General features: G+C 48.7%; 1 pseudogene; it reads right to left on the reverse strand.

The window, feature by feature from the left end:
• Positions 1-1,370: 1,370 nt before the first annotated feature.
• On the reverse strand, positions 1,371-16,350 carry LOC138380037 (HAUS augmin-like complex subunit 8; annotated as a pseudogene).
• Between the last annotated feature and the right edge of the window lie 3,258 nt (positions 16,351-19,608).

Here is a 19,608-nt window from a genome sequence, read left to right on the forward strand (position 1 = left end):
ACCGTCTAGGATCCTTCAATATTTTAAAGGGCCCCAGACAAGTCTGCTATATTTACTCCAGTTTGTAGACATTTTAAAAACTGGAAGGCGGAGATTACAATGTGTAACCACACCTGGAATCATCGTGGGCAATAATCAGATTAATCAAGATAAAGAATGACAAAAGGGCCAAGGTCCCTTGGCTCAGCCCCCTGCTGTGAACTCAAAGCTTTCTGCTCACAAGCGGGAAATAAAGTCAAGGTGTGCAGAACAGTTTCCGGGATTCCTCGATGCAGGAGCCTTTAGATTAGCCCTGATGTGGGCTTTCAGTTAGACTGGGAGGATACCGCATGTGGGGCTGGGTGCTGTGGTCTGCAGGTGTGTCCACCCCCCACATTGCTATGCTGGAAACCCCAACCCCAAAGGTGATGGTGTCAGGAGGTGGAGCCTTTGGGAGGTGATTAGATCACGAGGGTGGGGCCCTCCTGAATGGAATTAGTGCCCTTACAAGAGGCCCCAGAGAGCTCCCTCGTTCCCTCCACCACGTGAGGACACAGACAGAAGGCGGCCAGGCAGGAAGCACGCCTCACCAGACACCAAATCTGCCAGCACCTTGAACTTGGGACTCCCGGCCTCCAGAACTGTGAGACATCACCTTCTCTTGTTATTAATAATAAGCCACCCAGTCTATGGTATTTCGTTATAGCTGACTGAACAGACTAAGGCGATGGGTTTGGGGTGGAAGCTTGGATGAAAATTGCAGAAGTTGTGCCTCCTCTCCCCTGATCTACTATGGTAAAACCAGAACCTGCTGCTGAAGTCCTCGCCAAGGCTACAGGGGGGAATGTGAGGGTCGGTGGTATTAAGGTGAAAGTTTAGACCAAAACCGTATCCCTGAACCACCTGAGGTGAAGAGGTGCATCTCTTTTACCCGAACGTAGGATGGGGGTGCAGATTGTGTCTGACGGGGCTTGTGTCCCCTACCTGGCGACGTCACACGGAGGCACAGAAATCTGCCCTCAAGCACCATTAATCAGAGATGTGCGATGAGGACCAGGAAGACCCCGGAGCCCACGCAGAGTTGGGTGGAAGCTGGAGAGCTGAGTGGAAGAATCTCCGGCCACAGCCCACGCCTGTGAGCACCTCCCAGCAGCAACTGCTGGAACTTGGGACCGGAAAACGCCCGCTTGTGCGCCAATTCCTGTCTTGCTATCAGACAGTCATCGAAACCACCCTTGTGACGAAGGACGTGAAATCATCTTGACAGCGGACACTCGTCATGTCTTGGAGGTCCCGAGACCCAGGAGCTGCCCCTCACCAGAACGTGAGACAACACAGGCCTTCCAAGTGTCCCCCTGCATAGGAAACGAAGGCTTCAGTTGCAAACGGGTTTATTTTAAGTACCAAACAAGGTCGTGTACAGAGTGCTCAAGTGTCCTGAGTTTCACCAACACGTCCCTGCAAGTCCCCGCTGGACGAGAGGCACAGCAGGCTCTCTGCTCGTCTGCCGGAAGGACGGTCTTCATGGGGTTGGCGAACACGGCATGAGTGTGGCCTCCCGGGGCATGTGGCGCGTTGTCCTCAGGCGAGGGTGTGCCCTCAACTGCTCCCTGGGACTCCTCACGGGCGCTGTCCTCGCTGAAGTACCACTGGCTGGGGGTCGCCGGGCCCTGGGCCTCTTCCCAGACTCCCTGGTTTCTCAAGGCGGCCTCTTTGCTCGCCTCGGCGGAGAGTTCCCGCAGCTGGGCCAGGCTCCTGGGCAGCGAGAGGAGGAGCGGAGGCCTCTCACTCACAGCTGAGCGCCAGGTCACACAGCCCCTTCGTGGCGAGCGAGGGCTGCGGCGTGGGGGGGGGGATCTCCACGTCCCCCGTGTGCTCGGTGGCAGAGCGTGGGGGAGAGGATTGGTCTGAGAAGACTCCGTCAGGGACACTGCCAGGACGGAACCAGGCAGGCGTGAAAGAAGGCTCACTGGGCCAGAAATACTCAGAGCGCATCAGCACGGTGCTGGCGCTGTGGTCTGAACGCTTGTCCCCTCCAAACTCATGCTGAGACGCAATCCCCACAGTGGCAGCACTGAGAGGTGGGGCCTTTAAGAGGTGACTGGGTCATGAGGGCTCTGCCATTCGTGAATTAAAGGATTAGTTAATTATCCATTATCACGGGAGTGGGACTGGTGGCTTTATGAGAGACCTGAGCTGGCATCCTCAGCCCCCTCACCACGTGATGTCCTGCGTCACCACCAACAGACTCTGCAGAGTCCCCACCAGCAAGAAGGCCCTCACCAGATGGGACCCTTCGACCTTGAACTTCTCAGTCTCCGGAACCGTAAGAAATAAATTCCTTGTCTTTATCAATCACCCAGTTTCAGTTATCGTTAGAAGCAACAGAAAACCAAGACAGCTGGGCACGTCTGTCTCAGGAGCAGGCGGGACAGCGGTGAACAGGATGAAGTCCCTGCTTATGCCACTTACGTGGCAATGGAGCAGTGTGTGTGACACCTGCGTGTTTAACCCCTCAAACCCGTGACCCCTGCCATCTGTAAGCCTTTGGTGTGCCCTGATTCACCCTGCAGCCACCCACAGAAGACGTGCCACAGCAGGTGACAGCTGTTTCTCATGAGTCCTTTCCAAATATTTTAGGCATCTCAGGAGACAGACTGAGCATCGTAAGGAAGAGAAAACAAGATTCTTTTCTAGAAGAGGTGCAAAAGCCCATAGGTAGAAATCTCCTGGGGGAGGTGAAAAGAGGGGGTCCTGAGGGGTTTCGGGGCGCTGTCACCGGCTGTGTCAGATCTAGGGCTGGTCCCACAAGGGTACGTGCTCCGTGACAGCCATCGAGCAGTCCCTTAGGATCTGTGTCTTTTCTGCGTGTGTTTATACTTCAATAAAGAGTTCAGAAGCATCCTCCCAAACCCTAGCCCTGGAAGACACGCAGAACACGAACAGGGCTGATCCGAGGGCGCCTGTTCTGTGCCGGTTATTGCGGGGGCGAAGGTGCGTGAGGGGCGAGGCCCTTTCTCTCTGGGCTGCCTGAGAACTTCTCGGATCTTCCAGAGCCGGTGTCAGTTCTCCCGCCATCCCCTCCCCTGCCTCGCCCGACCTTCGCGCTGTGACTCTGGGGCCCACCCTGCAACGTCTCTGACCCCCAAGGCACCAGCACCCCCGCGCCCCCAGAACCGACTCCAGAGCGGGGAGAAAGGGGACATAAGACGCGGCAGGTGCTCCTGGACTGAGACTTTCTCCACAACCCGGACGACAGCGACACCTGCTGGCTGTTCCCGCAGCGCGCACGGTCCGGGGAAAGAGCGGCTGGCTCAGGGAGCTGAGCCCCAGGGGGAGTCTGGAGCCACTCCAGACAGTGCAGCCCCCAGCGGCCCACGTCCTGCCCGGACGCAGTGCCACCTTGTTCTGAAAATATTTTCTGAGAGACCTTTGGAGCTCAAGGTCCTTTTTCACGGCCACGTCCTTGAGTTCGCCCAGCAAGTCCAGCACCTGCACGTTTGTTTCTGAATTGCCAATGCCAAGTTCTCTCAGGAGCTTCTGAGTGGTCTTCAATTCGGACTGCAGGGCGTCTGGGGTGGGGGAAAGCGGTCGTGAGTGATGGATTGCAAGGTGCCCAAAGCAACAGACGCACGAGTTGAGTAGCCGACTAGATTTTTCTCACTCCAATGTAATGCTCTGCTAGAGCTCACAGGCAAGAAGGGTAAGCAAAGCAAGACACTCATGCATTGATGCCTTCTCTTTGTCCCTTGGCCACAGATCATGGTGGCCGGAGATAGTGGGACAGGCATGTCCACCAGGTGCTCATTCAAACAGACTGGGATCCTCAACAGAAACCAATGCAAGATGCAGGAAAGGCTCTGCTGTGTCAGCCTCACTCGGGGTCTCCCAGCCAGGCCCGGAGCAACTTTATTTTTTTTTTTTTATTTCATCTTATTGTTATGGGGGATACAGAATTGCAGGTTACATACGTTGCTCCTGTACCGCCTTTCCCCCCAAGTCAGAGCTCCAGGCGTGTCTGTTCCCCAGGTAGTGCGCGTTGCACCCATCATGTAGGTATATATCCCTCCCTTCCCCACCCCCCCTTCCCGAGTCAGCACCTTCAAGAGTTACCATTCCCCAAACGGTGCGCAATGCACTCATTGTGTAGGCATACACCCATCCCCTCCCCCCCCCACCTCAGTCTGATATCCGATTGGTGTCGTTCCCAGGTGTGTATTTAGGTGATGATCAGGGAAACCAATTTTCTGGTGAGTACATGTGATGCTTGTTTTTCCATTCTTGGGATACTTCACTTAATATAATGGGTTCCAACTCTCTCCAGGAGAACCATAGAGATGTCGTATCTTCATCATTCCTTATAGCTGAGTAATATTCCATGGTATACATATACCACAGCTTACTAATCCAATCATGTATTGATGGGCACTTGGGTTGTTTCCACATCTTTGCTACTGTGAATTGTGCTGCTACAAACATTCGGGTACATGTGTCTTTGTTACAGAATGACCTTTTTTCCTTTGGGTATATGCCCAGTAATGGGATTGCTGGGTCAAATGGCAGGTCCACTTGAATCTGTTTAAGATACCTCCATAATGCTTTCCACAGGGGTTGCACTAGTTTGCATCCCACCAGCAGTATATTAGTGTTCCTGTCTCTCCACACACACGCCAACATGTGTTGTTTTGGGTTTTTTTGATAAAGGCCATTCTCATTGGGGTTAAGTGATATCTCATTGTGGTTTTGATTTGCATTTCTCTGATGATTAGGGATGTTGAGCATTTTTTCATATGTTTGTTAGCCATTCTTATATCTTCTTTCAAGAAGTTTCTATTCATGTCATTTGCCCACTTTTTGAGAGGGTTGTTTGATTTTTTCTTGCTGATTTTCCTGAGTTCTAAATAGATTCTTGTTATCAGTCCTTTATCTGATGTGTAGTATGAAAAAAGTTTTTCCCATTCTGTAGGTGGTCTGTTTATTCTCGTGACTATTTCTTTGGCCGTGCAGAAGCTTTTTAATTTAATCATGTCCCATTCATTTATTTTTGTTGCTGCTGTGATGGCCTTAGGGGTCTTCTTCATAATTGCTTTGCCTAGGCCAATGTCTGTAAGAGTCTTTCCTACATTTTCTTCTAGAATTCTGATTGTATCACACCTAAGGTTTAAGTCTGTTATCCACCGTGATTTGATTTTTGTGAGAGGTGAAAGCTGTGGGTCCTGTTTCAGTCTTCTACAAGTGGCTAACCAATTCTCCCAGCACCATTTATTGAATAGTGATTTTTGTCCCCAGAGTATATTCTTTCCCGCTTTGTCAAAAATTAGGTGACTATATGAGGATGGTTCTATATTTGGATTTTCTGTTGTGTTTCACTGGTCTGTGTCCCTGAACTTGTGCCAAAACCAGGCTGTTTTAAGAACCACGGCCTTGTAGTATAGTTTGAGGTCTGGCAAATTAACACCTCCCATTTTGTTCTTGTTGCTTAAAATTGCTTTTGCTATACGGGGTCTTCTTTGATTCCATACAAAGTGTATAATTATTTTCTCTACATCTGTAAAGAATGATGTTGGTAATTTAACAGGGATTGCATTGAATCTGTAGATCACTTTGGGTAGTATAGACATTTTAACAATGTTGATTCTTCTAATCCACGAGCATGGTATAGTTTTTCATATATTTGCAAGTTCTGCTATTTCTTTTCTCAGTGTTTCATAGTTTTCCTTATACAGGTCCTTTACCTCTTTAGTTAGGTATATACCTAGATATTTTATTTTCTTTGTTGCTATTTTGAAGGGTATTGAGTCTTTAATTTGGTTTTCCGATTGACTGTTATTGGCATATATAAATGCCTCTGATTTGTGTATATTAATTTTGTAGCCTGAGACTTTGCTATATTCGTTAATCAATTCCAGGAGTCTCATGGTTGAATCTTGGGGGTTTTCCAGATATAACATCATATCATCAGCAAAAAGTGAGAGTTTGATCTCTTCCTTCCCTATTTGGACTCCCTTGATTCTGCTCTCTTGCCTGATAGCTCTCGCAAGGACTTCCAATACTATGTTGAAAAGTAATGGGGACAGTGGGCAGCCCTGTCTGGTTCCAGTTCTAAGTGGGAGTGCTTTCAGTTTTTCCCCATTCAGTATGATGTTGGCTGTGGGTTTGTCATATATGGCTCGTATCATTTTTAGGTAGGTTCCATCAATGCCTTGTTAAGCGTTTTTATCATAAAAGGGTGTTGAATTTTGTCAAATGCTTTTTCTGCATCTAATGAGAGTATCATATGGTTTTTGTTTTTGCTTCTATTTATGTGGTGAATTACATTTATAGATTTACGTATGTTGAACCACCCCTGCATCTCTGGGATGAAGCCCACTTGGTCGTGGTGGTTTATTTTTTTGATAAGTACTTGGATTCGATTTGCTAGTATTTTATTGAAAATTTTTGCATCTATATTCATGAGAGAAATTGGTCTGTAGTTCTCTATTTTTGTTGCATCCTTTCCTGGTTTTGGTATCAATGTTATATTGGCTTGGTAGAACGTGTTGGGGAGAAGTCCATCCTTCTCGATATTGGAGAATAGTTTATGTAGGATGGACACCAGTTCTTCTTTGTATGTATGGTAAAATTCAGGTGTGAACCCATCTGGACCAGGGCTTTTCTTTTTGGGAAGGTTTTTTATTGCTGTTTCGATTTCAGTTCTTGATATTGGTCTGTTCAGGTACTCTATTTCTTCCTGGTTGAGCCTGGGAAGACTATGTGTTTCTAAAAATTTGTCCATTTCCTCCACATTCTCCAGTGTGTGCATAAAGATTTTTGTAGAATTCATAGATGATATCTTGTATCTCTGTGGCATCGGTTGTGATTTCTCCTTTCATGTTCCTAATGGAGCTTATTAGAGATTTTAGTTTTGTGCTCTTGGTTAGTCTAGCCAGGGGTGTGTCTATTTTGTTTATCTTTTCAAAGAACCAACTTTTTGTTTTATTAATTTCCCTTATAATTTCTTTGTTGTCCTTTTCATTTAATTCTGATTTGATCTTAGTAATTTCTCGCCTTCTGCTGGGTTTGGGATTGTTCTGTTCTTCTTACTCCAGCTCTTTGAGTCTATTCGTTAGGTTGTCTATTTGCATGTTTTCTGTCTTTTTGGTATAGGCATTTATGGATATGAATTTTCCTCTCAGGACTGCTTTAGCTGCGTCCCATAGATTTTGATAAGTTGTATCTCCATTGTCATTTAATTCAAAGAAATTTTTGATTTCCGTCTTGATTTCTTCCTTTATAGAATAACTATTCAGGAGAAAGTTATTTAGCTTCCATGACTTTAAGTAAGAGTGAGGGTTTCTCTTTGTGATCATTGTTACTTTTATTCCGCTGTGATCTGAGAAGATGCATGGTATAATTTCTATTTTTTTTGAATTTTTTAAGACATGATTTATGTCCTGGGACATGGTCAATCTTAGAGAATGTCCCGTGAGCTGATGAGAAGAATGTATATTCTGTGGACTTTGGGTAGAATGTCCTGTAGATGTCAGTCATGCCCATTTGTTCTAGCATTCTATTTAGGTCCATTATGTCTTTGTTTATTTTCTGTTTAGAGGATCTGTCCTGTACTGTCAGTGGGCTGTTAAAGTCTCCAGCTATTACAGTATTGTTATCTATCATTTGGTTCATATCTAGTAGGGTTTGCTTTATGAATCTAGGTGCACCTAGGTTGGGTGCATATATATTGAGTATAGTCATGGCTTCTTGTTGAATTGTCCCATTAACCAGTATGTAGTAGCCATCTTTGTCTTTTATTATTTTTGTTGGTTTGAAAGCTAAGTTATTGGAAATTAAGATTGCCACGCCAGCTTTCTTTTGGTTACCGTTTGCTTGAAATATTGATTTCCATCCTTTTATTTTCAGTCTAAATGCATCTTTGCAGGCTAGGTGAGTTTCTTGAAGACAGCAGATATTTGGATTGTGTTTTTTTATCCATTGGGCCAGTCTATGTCTCTTGAACAGGGAATTCAAGCCATTCACATTTATTGAGAAAACTGATAAGTGAGACAGTTTTTTGTTCAGCTTGTTGGGTAGAACTTCATTGCGATGTTTTCTCTCCTGAGCCATTGTGGTATCTGGAATTTGATCTTTAGCTCTTGAGTAGTTTTACATTCATGGATCTTTCTTGTGCTGATCCATGTGTAATTCTCTTTTGAGTACTTCTTGGAGGGCTGGTCTTGTCTTGGTGAATTCCCTCAACCTTTGTTTATCTGAGAATGTCTTAATTTCTCCTTCATATAGACAACTTAGCTTAGCTGGGTACAAGATTCTAGGCTGGGCATTATTCTGTTTCAGAAGCGTGAAAATGGGGCCCCAACCTCTTCTTGCTTGTAAGGTTTCAGCTGAGAAATTTGGCATAATTCTGATGTGTTTTCCTTTGTAAATTACTTTCTTTCTCCTTACAGCTCGGAGAAGGGACTCTTTAGTGGATATTTTGGTCAGCCTGATGACCACGTGGCATGGTGTTTTCCTATTTGCTATGAATCTCCCAGGGGTCCTTTGAGCTTCTTGAATCTGTATGTCTAGAGTATTGGCAAGGCCTGGAAAATTTTCCTCGATTATGTCTTCAAATAGCTTGTCCAACCCTTGCTTATTATCTTCTTCACCCTCAGGAATGCCAATAATTCTCAAGTTAGGTTTCTTCACATAATCCCACATTTCTTGAAGACTCATATCATTTCTCTTACTTTTTCGATCTATCTCTGTGACTGACTTATTTAGTTGGAAGGAGTTCTCTTCAATTTCTGAGATTCTTTCCTCTGTTTGATCTACCCTGCTCTTGAGACTTTCCACAGTGTTTTGTAGCTCTCTGAGTGAATTCTTTATTTCTAGGAGTTCAGTTTGGTTTTTCTTCAATATTTCAATTTCTTTAGTGAATTTTTCCTCCAAATCCTGTTTTTTTTTTTTTTTGTGGTTTCCCTGTGTTGTTTATCCATTGATTCTTGTATATTATTCAGCTTGTTTATGATCCATAATTGGAATTCTTCCTGTGACATGTTGGTGTTTTGAGTCTGGTTTGTGTCAAATGGTTGGGAGCTGGTATTTCTCTTTCGGGATGAGCTTTCTGTTTGATTCTTTGTGCTCTCCGTGTTTTTTCGCTAGGCCCTTTCCATCTAGCTTTATCGTTGGATCTTTTCTTATAGATTTAGTCTGGTTAACAGCACTCTTTGTGCTCTATTCTTAGGCTGTGAAGCAGTCTGGTATGTTGCTTCTTTTGGCAAGAGGGGGAGAGTGTTGTGTATTGTTTAGAGATTTTTCTGTTTCCGTTGGGGGACTGCTTCTGATGGGTCCAATCCTAGAGGATTGGAGTGATCCAAGACCGCTTTGGCGAGTTAGGACACTGTGTTGTGGTCTTTCAGAAGGCAGGCAGGGTCCACACTAATAGTAGACCGAAATTCTCTTTGTTTGTTTGTTTGTTTCCCTTTGGTTCTTCCTCTATAGGGGAGGTTTCTGTCTCTATCCACAGGCAAGATACTAGCTATGGGGAGAGGATGGTGCCCTCGCTCGCTCAGCGCCCCAGTTGCTGTAGCTCCCACGGGCAAAAGTCTGCCTTGGCCCAATGTCCCCAGGGATCAGGTTCCACACTCTCGCTTCTGGAGACGTATTCAGTGTTTACACATGGGCGGGGCCCCTATATAAGGTCCATGGACCAGGGGAGAGGGCCATCCAGGGAGCCTCTTGGTACCCTATTGCTCCCCAGTGACTTGGCTGTGGGCCCTAAGATGGCCATTGCGCGCCCGCAGATCGCCGGCGCTGGGGGTGACTGCTCAGGATCCGGTATGTACCAGAGCCAGGGACCTGGCCCGTTCCGAAGCTCACCATGGGTCCTCAGTTAGAAGGTGAAAAGGGAGAAGAAAGAAAGAAAAAAGAAAGAAAGAAAAAGAAAAGGAAATAAAGAAAAGAAAGAGGAGAAAAATAAAGAGAAAAGAAAAAAGAAAAAAAAAAAAAAGAAAAAGAAAAGAAACACAAAAAAAGCAAACCAAAAAACACCAAAAACATCAACAAAAATGAACAACAATAAACTACATAGCAGCACACCACACCGCAAAGCGGACAGATACACAAATCTGAAGTATATAGTTCAGCGACTCAATGATTTTTTTGTTTTGTTTTGTTTTATGCCTTAGTGCAGCTCCGCCCCTTCACGCCTGCCCGGCTGGGTCCCGGGCGGTTTCGCAGTGGATCTCAAGATGGCGTCTGCGCGCCCGCACAGCTCCGAGGGTGGTGGGGATCCAGCCTCCGTGCTGAAAAAGGCGCAGCAGCCAGAGGCCCGGAGGGCAAAGGCACCACCGAGGCTGTCCGGCTCGTGAGCCGCCGGAAAAAAAAAAAAAAAAAAAAAAAAAACAGAAAAAAATTCACCAAGAACAAAACATACAGTTCGGCGAGCCTATTATTCTTCTTTTTTTTTTTTTTTTTTTTTTTACGCCTTAGCGCAGCGCGGCCCCGGCGGAGATTGCCCCAGTGTCCAAGCCTCTCTCTTTATTGCTGCCCAGCGTGCTCATGCATATCCCGCACTCCTGGCGTTGGTTCAGAGACCAGCGGAGGGCGCCAGGCAGAGAGAGCCGCTGGGCACTTTATGGCTCCCGAGCGGTTTCGCCCTCGCTTTCAAGAGGGCGCCTGCCGAGCTCCGGGGCTGGAGGGGACCGGCTCCCCGGCAGGCAGAGACCGCCACTGCCCGGGAGCTGGCCAGCAAGGACACGCACCGGGGGTGACCGGCTGGAGAACCGCCGAAAAAGGCAGCACGGGCAGAAAGAGCCGCTGGGCACTTTATGGCTCCCGAGCGGTTTCGCCCTCGCTTTCAAGAGGGCGCCTGCCGAGCTCCGGGGCTGGAGGGGACCGGCTCCCCGGCAGGCAGAGACCGCCACTGCCCGGGAGCTGGCCAGCAAGGACACGCACCGGGGGTGACCGGCTGGAGAACTGCCGAAAAAGGCAGCACGGGGTACGACGCTATTTGCTGTCCGGGAGTCTTTTGTGTTTTTCCGCCCTGAGGCAGATCCGTCCCTCCTCGCCAAGCGCTGTCTCAGCTGAGATCCCCCAGGTTCTAAGGTAATTTCTCAAAAAAAGCCTCCTGTCTCCAATGCGCCACGTATCCCTCAGTGATTCTGTGCTGGCCTGGGTCAGGGCTCTGTTCAATTGGGAGCGGAGGGCTAGCCGCTTTCCCGAGAGGCTGCACCCACCCCGGCTGGGGGCGGGTGTATCCGACCCGTGCTCCGCTGGCTAGTGTCTGTCCCGCGTTCCCAATGTTCGTTCACCTCAGACCTCACTCGCTCTGTTTGTCCCACGCTGATTCTCCGTGGATTCACACCGCTGTTCCTGTGTGGGAGCGGTCTTCTAGCGTTGTGGCAGGTCCGGATCGATGCCTTCCTCCCCGGGAGCGCAGATCCAGGCCGTCACCACCACTCCGCCATCTTCCCTGCTCCCTCCGGAGCAACTTTAAAACCCCATCCTTTGCATTCCCTGATCCTGGCGCACCTGCATCCCCTGAGCCGAGGGACACCTGCAACCCACGTACATACGCCAGGTGCATTAAGACAACACACCTCTCTCCCCTCTGACACACGCCATATCTAGGCCAGCTGTACATTAGGGTCACATTCCAGGAACCTAAGAGCCTCACAAACAGCATCTCCGTCCTGCTGTGGACTGAACCGTGTCCTCCAATGTTCCGGTCCTACTCTCAGCTACCTGTGAGTGTGAGCTTAGCTGGGGACCGGGTCTCTTTGAATGTGACTGAGTTAAGGTGAGGTCATTAGGGTGGGCTCTAATCCAATAACCGGTGTCCTTACAAGACGGGGGGAATGTAGATAAAGACACGAGGCAGAAGGCCACGTGACGACAGGGCAGAGACTGGAGTGATGCAGCCACAGGCCAGGGAACCGCCAAGGTCAGCGGCAACACCAGAAACCAGGAGAGAGGCCTGGACTAGCTTCTCCCCGAGAGCCTGGAAGGACCCAGTCCTGCACCACGTTGACGTCAGACTCCGGCCTCCCGGACTGCGAGGGAATACACTTCTGTCCTTTTAAGTTACGCAGTCTGTGGCCATCTGTCACGGCAGCCGCAGAAAATGCGTCAAGTCCCTAGTCCAGCTCCTGGCAGCGACCTAGGGAACGTAGTACGGACGGAGCCCAAGAGTTACTGCTGCAGAAGTGACTGCGGTCGCCATAAAATCAGAAACCCAGACGCTGACAAGCATCCAATGAGGGCGGAGTTGTGTACACCCGTGTGACGAGTTATGTGCTCATTACACCCTTCTAATGACGACTTCCAACAAAGAAACGTGCACGAAATAAGCGGGAAACCAGGACACGCGTGGCTCGATGTCAAGTCTGTTTACGCAGACATTATGCTGCACTAACGATGGAAAGAAAACACTCCCATGGACAAACAGCGCTTATCCTGGAACCGTGACATTACCCACAATTGTCACTTTTTTCTTTACAACTTGGCTCACTTTCCGAAGTTCGATGTCATGCCTATACCATGTCACGCTGGAGAAAGCTCGATTTATTGAAAACCACTTCTGTCCGAGGCTGCCAATCGAGCAGCACCCTTGGGACCCTGGACCGTGTTTTCATTCTGCCTCAGATGCGCTCCCGGCGGAGCTCGCAGGGAAGCCCACCTCTGGGTCTTAGATACCGGCCTCTCCTGCAACAGCCGCAAGCAAAACGTACTGAGATGATGCATGAGAGCTCCTCTCAGGAACACCCAGACTCCAGGGCAGCTGAAGTCGCTCTCTGGCAGGACCGCTGTTCTGAAGAGGGTTTTAGGATGGGGCGTGGCGGTTTTCACACTTGCCAAGGGCTCCAGTGGGGACGAGGTGGGAAACCGGTACACAGAAAGGACCTCACCGCTCTGCAGAGACGGCAAGCCAGGGCGGGCTGGTGGCCCTGTAGCCCCCTCCAGCCACCGACTGGCACGTGTAGGGCCCAGGGGACTGCAGGCTGCCCCCGCAAGAATGCCTTTCAGCAGGACAGGAGATCACGGTGAATCCCACAGCCCTGGGTTCAAATCCCAAAAGTCGCTTACTCAGGGCAAGACCCTGGAGGAACCACAGCCTGGCCAGTCCCCACCATCCTCTGCCACTAGACGGGGAAGAGGACACTTGTCAAAGTGACGTAAGGCCCATGGGAAGCGCTGACACAGGCTCCTCACCCCCGCAGCCTGCGCGGCGCAGCCGGACGTCCGTTTCCTACCTAAGAACTGCTGCCCGTCTCCCTCCAGGTGGACCGACCTCACGGGCAGCTCGTGCCGGGTGGTGTCCCGGGCCGTGGCGAACGCCTTGTACTGTTCCTTGACGCGTTCGGCCACTGCCTCAAAGGGACTGAGCATCTCCATCTGCAAGCAGGACGGAAGGGGGCCGTGGGAGGGGATCCTGCAGTCACCAGCCCGGAAGTTTAAGGGCTCAAGCAAGGTTAAGATACGGCTCTGCTCTTTCACGAGCCCCGAGGGGATCAGAGCTCAGGAGGCTTCTGAGGGTGTGAGGGGTGGGTGTGTGCTCCCCCCTCCCGCCAACGGCCCAGCAGACAGGAGGGCGGCCCAGGCTCCTCACCACGGACACGTGTCCCCTTCCAGTGTGTTCCGGGCCTGGGCTCTCCTGCCTTGGAGCACTCCACTTACGAGCCTGCCTTCCCAAGGCCAGCCTGGCACGGCCCACCCCCACCCCATACGTGCTGCCTGGGTCTTCACGGGCGTTTGTGACAATATACAGTTGACTCTTCAACAAATTGGGGGTTAGGGCTGTCACCTCCCTCCCCTGACCCATAGCAGTAGAAAATCCTATACAACTGTTTTTGTTTTGGAGACAGGGTCTCACTCTGTCACCTGGGCTACAGTACAATAATGCAATCATAGCTCACCGCAACTTCAAACTCCTGAGCTCAAGCGTTGCTCCTGCCTCAGACTCCCAAGTAGCTGGGACTACAGGTGAGCCACCACCATGCCCAGCTAATTTTTCCATTTTTTGTAGAAATAGACCAGCTCTTGCTCAGGCTGGTCTCGAAATCCTGGCCTCAAGCAATCCTCCTGCCTCGGCCTCCCAAAGTGCTAGGATTACAGGCATGAGCCACCGTGCCTGGCTGTGTGTAACTTTTAACTCCCCCTAAATTGAACTACTAATGGCCCACAGTTGACCAGAAGCCTTGCCGCTAACACAGTTGATTAGCACAATAGACCACTATCTACATATATTTCGTACATTCATGATATACCTTCCTCTTAATTTTTTCAGTACCTCTAGGCCATAAGGTTTATCTATGAGGCTTTTCAAGTTGTTGCAAATCCCCAACAGATTTTCCAATGTATTTATTGAAGACCGTCTGCTGATAAGTGGACGCACGTAGTCCTAACCCACGTTCAAGGCTCAACCGTAGTTGCTCACTTGAGCGTCTTTTCTTTTCCTTCCTCTGTGAGCTCCACAAGGTCAGGGGCCCCGGTCTCAGCCCAGGCCTGGCTGCAGGGCCACTCACGTGAACATGCTGGGCATTACGGGGTGAACTGTGTCCCCCAAATTCCTATCTGACGTCCCGACTCCCAGCACCTCGGGATGTGCCCTTATTCTGACACACGGTCTTTACAGGGTCATCAAGTTAGAGTGAGGTCACTAGGTGGGCCCTAACCCAGCATGGCTGGTGTCCTGGGGGCAACCTGGACACAGACACACACAGGGAGGACACACGAAGAGACACAGGGAGAAGATGACACAGACGACCGTCCACAAGCCAAGGAGAGGGGCCTGGGACAGATCACTGCCCCCCCACCAACCACCCATGCCAAAGCCTTGACCTTGGACCTTTAGCCTCCGGAACGGCGAGACAATGAACCGCTGTGGTGCTTGTTACAGCAGCCGCAGGAAACCCACGCCCCGGGCACGGGGGCCCGTCCCCCTGGCCGGGCCTTTCTGGGTTCCCAGCGTTTGCTCCGTGTCCTTCCCCAACGCGGACACCTCTGTGCCAGTGCTGGCCACACGGTGCCAAGACTGACGTGTCTCCCACCAGCCCACTGACCCTCCAGGGCAGGCCCAGATCGTATCTTCCTGTCACCGCACACGATGGTGATCAGGAGGCGCTCAAGGAACATCTGCACAAGTGAGCTGAAGGCACCGGTCCCCTCCCTGGTTGGCACGTTACGTTGTAGCCTCATTCTCTGGGAAACTGTCATAGACCAACACCTGGACCACAGTGTGGGCGACACCAAAAGCCCAGCAAAGAGTGAGACGTGAGCGAGCAGTGACATCCTACCATGAACGCCCCCTGAAATGGCGGGGGACGGCCCGCCAGGATGCTCAGCTCAGAGCCCCCGGTCACAGGTGTGGCTCACAGCCCACCTGGGCGTCAAGGGCCTCCTCCCGCTCCCGCTTCCTCTGACAGAGGAGAAGGCTGCGCTTCAGCTCTGGGTCTTTTTCTGTAGCTCCTCCTCCTCTTTGCACAGTTTTAATAAATGTTTTTCTGCTTCTTCTTCAAACTGGGCAAGACCCTTCTCCATCTGTTAAACGAGAAACGGAGGCTCAGGCTGGAGGGGACGCCCTCCCGGTGGTGCATCGGGGCCGCCTTGCACCACGTCACACGTGAGCAGGGAACTGTTCTCACCTTTACCGCCAGCAGCACCAGCAGCTGCGTCTGGGACTCCATCATCTCCCTCTCCTCGGACAAGCTCTTGAGAAGAGGAAAAAGACCCTTCAAGTTCCCGGGGAGCTGGGGTGAACCCAGCAGGGGCGGAACGTGACTCGTGTTTCCTGTGTTTCATTTGATAATTTGGGAACCCTCTATGGTACGCGGCCCCGCTGCTTCTATTTTCTCACGTGTTTCGTGTTTCCCAGCACCCTGTGAGCAGGAGGAGGGAGGTCTGGCCCTCCCACGGCACCGGGCAGGGGAAGGGGAGGGGGCAGCAGCCGGGCAAAGGACAGCTCAGAGCACCCAGCGACTCGGTGCTGTGCCGGCACCAGCCCTCACCCCTAGGTCCTGTCCTCACCCAGGTGAGGCCACAGCCCAGCTGTCCTCCTGCCAGGGGACGGGGCCTGGCCTCACGTCCTCCCTAGCACAGCATCGGCACAGAGAAGGCCGCAATCTCACGTTGGTTTCTACTGCTGTCTGTGTACTTGGGGAAACATAGACTCTACAGATGATCCAAGAACGCTTGTGCTCTTAATTTTTATCCTAAGGGGCACGGCTGTCTTGTCTGCTCCAGGAGCCCTGGGGCCTCAGGTGACACCTGGCGGAGGGGAGGTGCAGAATCAGATTTATGCAAACTGTGAACGGCAACCCCTCCATCTCAGACACTTACCGGGCTCTTTTTCCGAGGGGCAGAAAATAACGTCAACTCCATTTTCTCTGACCTTGTTTTTTCTAATTGTGGAGTCTTTCTGACTGTACTTTTCTCTAAGATAAAGAGACAACAGAATCAAACCCTGTCTCAAAAATAAATACATACATAAAAGGGGCCTCAGGTAGCTCCTTTGTCACCTTCGTCCATGTGAGGACAGAGCAACAGATGGCTGTCCATGAACCAGGAAGCGGGCCCTCACCAGACGCCAAACCTGTCTCCACCTTGACCTTGAACTTCCCAGCCTCTAGAACTGTGAGCAATAAATGTTCATTGCTCCAGCCACCCAGTCTATGGGAACTTGTTACGGCAGCCTGAACTGACTAAGACAGCTTCAGTTCTTACCCACACACATGACTATACTTACATCTCACAAACCTTCTGCCAAGTCCCACATGGTGACTTTGTTTTTGTCCCCAGTTTTGGGGAAGCAGACGTAGCTTCCATTGTGGGACACTGCAGTGAGGCTGGTGCAGTCCAGAAAGGGGGCAGATTCCTGGGGTTTCTGAGCATTGGCGAGATCCCAGACTTTGAAAGATGAGGACTGCCAGGAAGCAGATACCACCAAAGCCCCACCGCGGGCCAGCAGGCTCACAGGGGCCCCGACGCCTTCGAGGATATGCAGCAGGGTCCCCTGTTCCGACAGACTCCACACTTGAGGATAGAGAATAGGAGGGCAGATGTGACGTCTTCCTTACACAACTGTAGCTTGGAAACAGGCTTTATTAAGCCCATTTATCCACTTACGATGAATTTTTAGGCTGCGGTTCAAGGGACGTCACATCTCCCCAACCCCTTAAAGTTCCTCATGCCTCACTGATCAGCTACCGCAGCAGTTCCCAAAGCATGTCCCGGGGGTACCCCTGGGCCCTTTTAGGGGGTCTGCAAGATCAAAACTATGTTCATAATAATTCTTTTTTTCTTTTTTATTTCTTTTTTTGTTCATAATGATTCTAAGATATTATTTGCCTTTTTCACTCTCTTCCTCTGACAAGTAAGTGGTGGAGTTTTCAGAAGCTACATGATGTAATATCACACCAAATATGAGAATGCAGAATCAAACATGAGAGTCCGTCTGTCTTCTGATAAGCCAAACATTAAAGAGATTTGCAAAAATGTGAAACATTACCACTCTTCCCATGAATTTTTCTTTTGGTTTTAAGAAACATATGGGTTTTTTTTTAAATAAATGTATGTTACTATGTGAATATCATGTTAATTAATTAATGCATATTTGTGTATCCATAATGAAATATCCCTTTTCATTTTTAATATGGTACATATTACTAGATACCAAATGCAATGAGGGACCCTGGATTAGATCCTGGAGGTCATTATGCCAGGAGGAATAGGCACCGAAAGACAAACACTGCGTGATCTCATTTATATGTGGAATCTAAAAAAGTTGAACTCACAGAAGCAGAGAGTGGAATGGTGGTTACCAGAGGCTGGGGTGAGAGGGGAGGTGGGGAGATGGTGGTCAAAGGGTGCAAAATTTCAGGTAGACAGGAGGAGTAAGTTCAACGGGTCTGTTGTACAATGTGGTAACTGTTATTATTAATAATAACAACATATTGCATACTGGAAACCACTGAGAGTAGATTTCGTGTTCCCACCACACACACAAAAATGAGAAGGATGTCAGCCGATGCATGTTAGTGAGCTGCATGGAGCCGTTCCACAACGTGTACATATTTCAAAACATCATTGTGGCACACCATAAATATGTACTTTTATTATATTTTTTGAGACAGCCTCACTCTGTCACCCCAGGTAGAGGGCAGTGGCATTAACATAGATCACTGCAACCTCCAACTCCTGGGCTCAAGCTCCTGCCTCAGCCTCCCGAGTAGCTGGGACTACAGGCACATGCCACCATGCTGGCTGGCTTTTAAAATTTTTAAAACAGAATGCCCAGCTAATTTTTCTATTTTTTGTAGAGACGAGGTCTGGCTCAGGCTGGTCTCAAACTCCTGACCTCAAGCCATCCTCTTGCCTCAGCCTCCTCGAGTGCTAGAATTACAGGGGCGAGCCACTGCACCCAGCCAAATATATATAATTTTTGTCAATTTCTTAAAAAGCTGGAAAAAAATAGCTCATAAGAAGGATAAATCAAACAAAAACAACAAGAAGACAAATACGTGTTTACATGTTATCTTAGGTCCCCCGAGCAGAGTAATCACTGACGCTGAAAGAAGCTGACACTTACTCGGGTCACTTCTCTGCAGGACGACACATTGCAGAGCATTTGTCATCATTTCCTATTGCTCAGTTCAACAATGACAGCTTTAAGAAAAACCGTTTCTGATGTTACAGGGTTCTCTTAAATTGCTGCAAAGAAAGGCTTTTCTGTGACTGTGTTTTCATATAGCACATGGTCTGGTAAGAATTAGAACTGAGAAGCAACCACGCTTTAATCACATGGTACCCAATTGTGGCCTTGAAGAAGTTTCTCTGTAAAATATTCATCACGTCATCTTGCCTCCACTGCCGTTACCTTAACACTGCTAACGTGCTCGAAAGACCTCTCCTTCACGGAGTACATTCCCCCTTGCCTTCTTCCCCAAATACCGCATTCGTAACAGAACATCAATATTCTCAGACATGGTTTGGAAAAACACTATTTTACCTCAAGACAGTTTTTTGTTCACCACTACATTTCTTGTGTTCTGCATGATGCTCGATTCATAGCAGTGTATCAATAAAAGTTTTCTTAGTGAATAGTCTAATTCATTGTGATATTTTGTGCTTATACGTAGGTGTAGGTGTGAACATCTGAATACACAATATATCATATGTGCACACTTGCAATACATTGGTCTATGTAGTTCCAGCAATGTGAATAAAATCTATACATGTCAGAAAATAATGGAATTTCAAATAGGCATCAATCACAATCTTAATATATAGTGAAAGAAAAACATATGAATGGATTTATGAATTCTATTGTTTGGGCATACAAGTTCCAGACAGTAACTAAGAAACCATCTAGGGAATATTAAAAATGTTTTTCATCTGAAATATAGTTCTCAAATTAATTTCTTAAATAAAAAGTGATACATAATTTTATCTACATCTCTATCTACATCTACAATTTATCTATTTAGTCTAAGAAGCTAATAGCGAGTAACAATTATTGGAGAAATGAGACAATCTGAAAGATCTTAGGAGAAAATCTAAAGAATAAACAATTTTTCAAAGAACAATGTGCCAGCATAGAAACTATGTTTTTCATTAGTGCTTTCAATCGTTAAATAAATTTTGAGTTATGATATA

The sequence above is a fragment of the Eulemur rufifrons genome, unplaced genomic scaffold (assembly GCF_041146395.1).
Source record: "Eulemur rufifrons isolate Redbay unplaced genomic scaffold, OSU_ERuf_1 scaffold_260, whole genome shotgun sequence".
Classification (NCBI taxonomy): domain Eukaryota; kingdom Metazoa; phylum Chordata; class Mammalia; order Primates; family Lemuridae; genus Eulemur; species Eulemur rufifrons.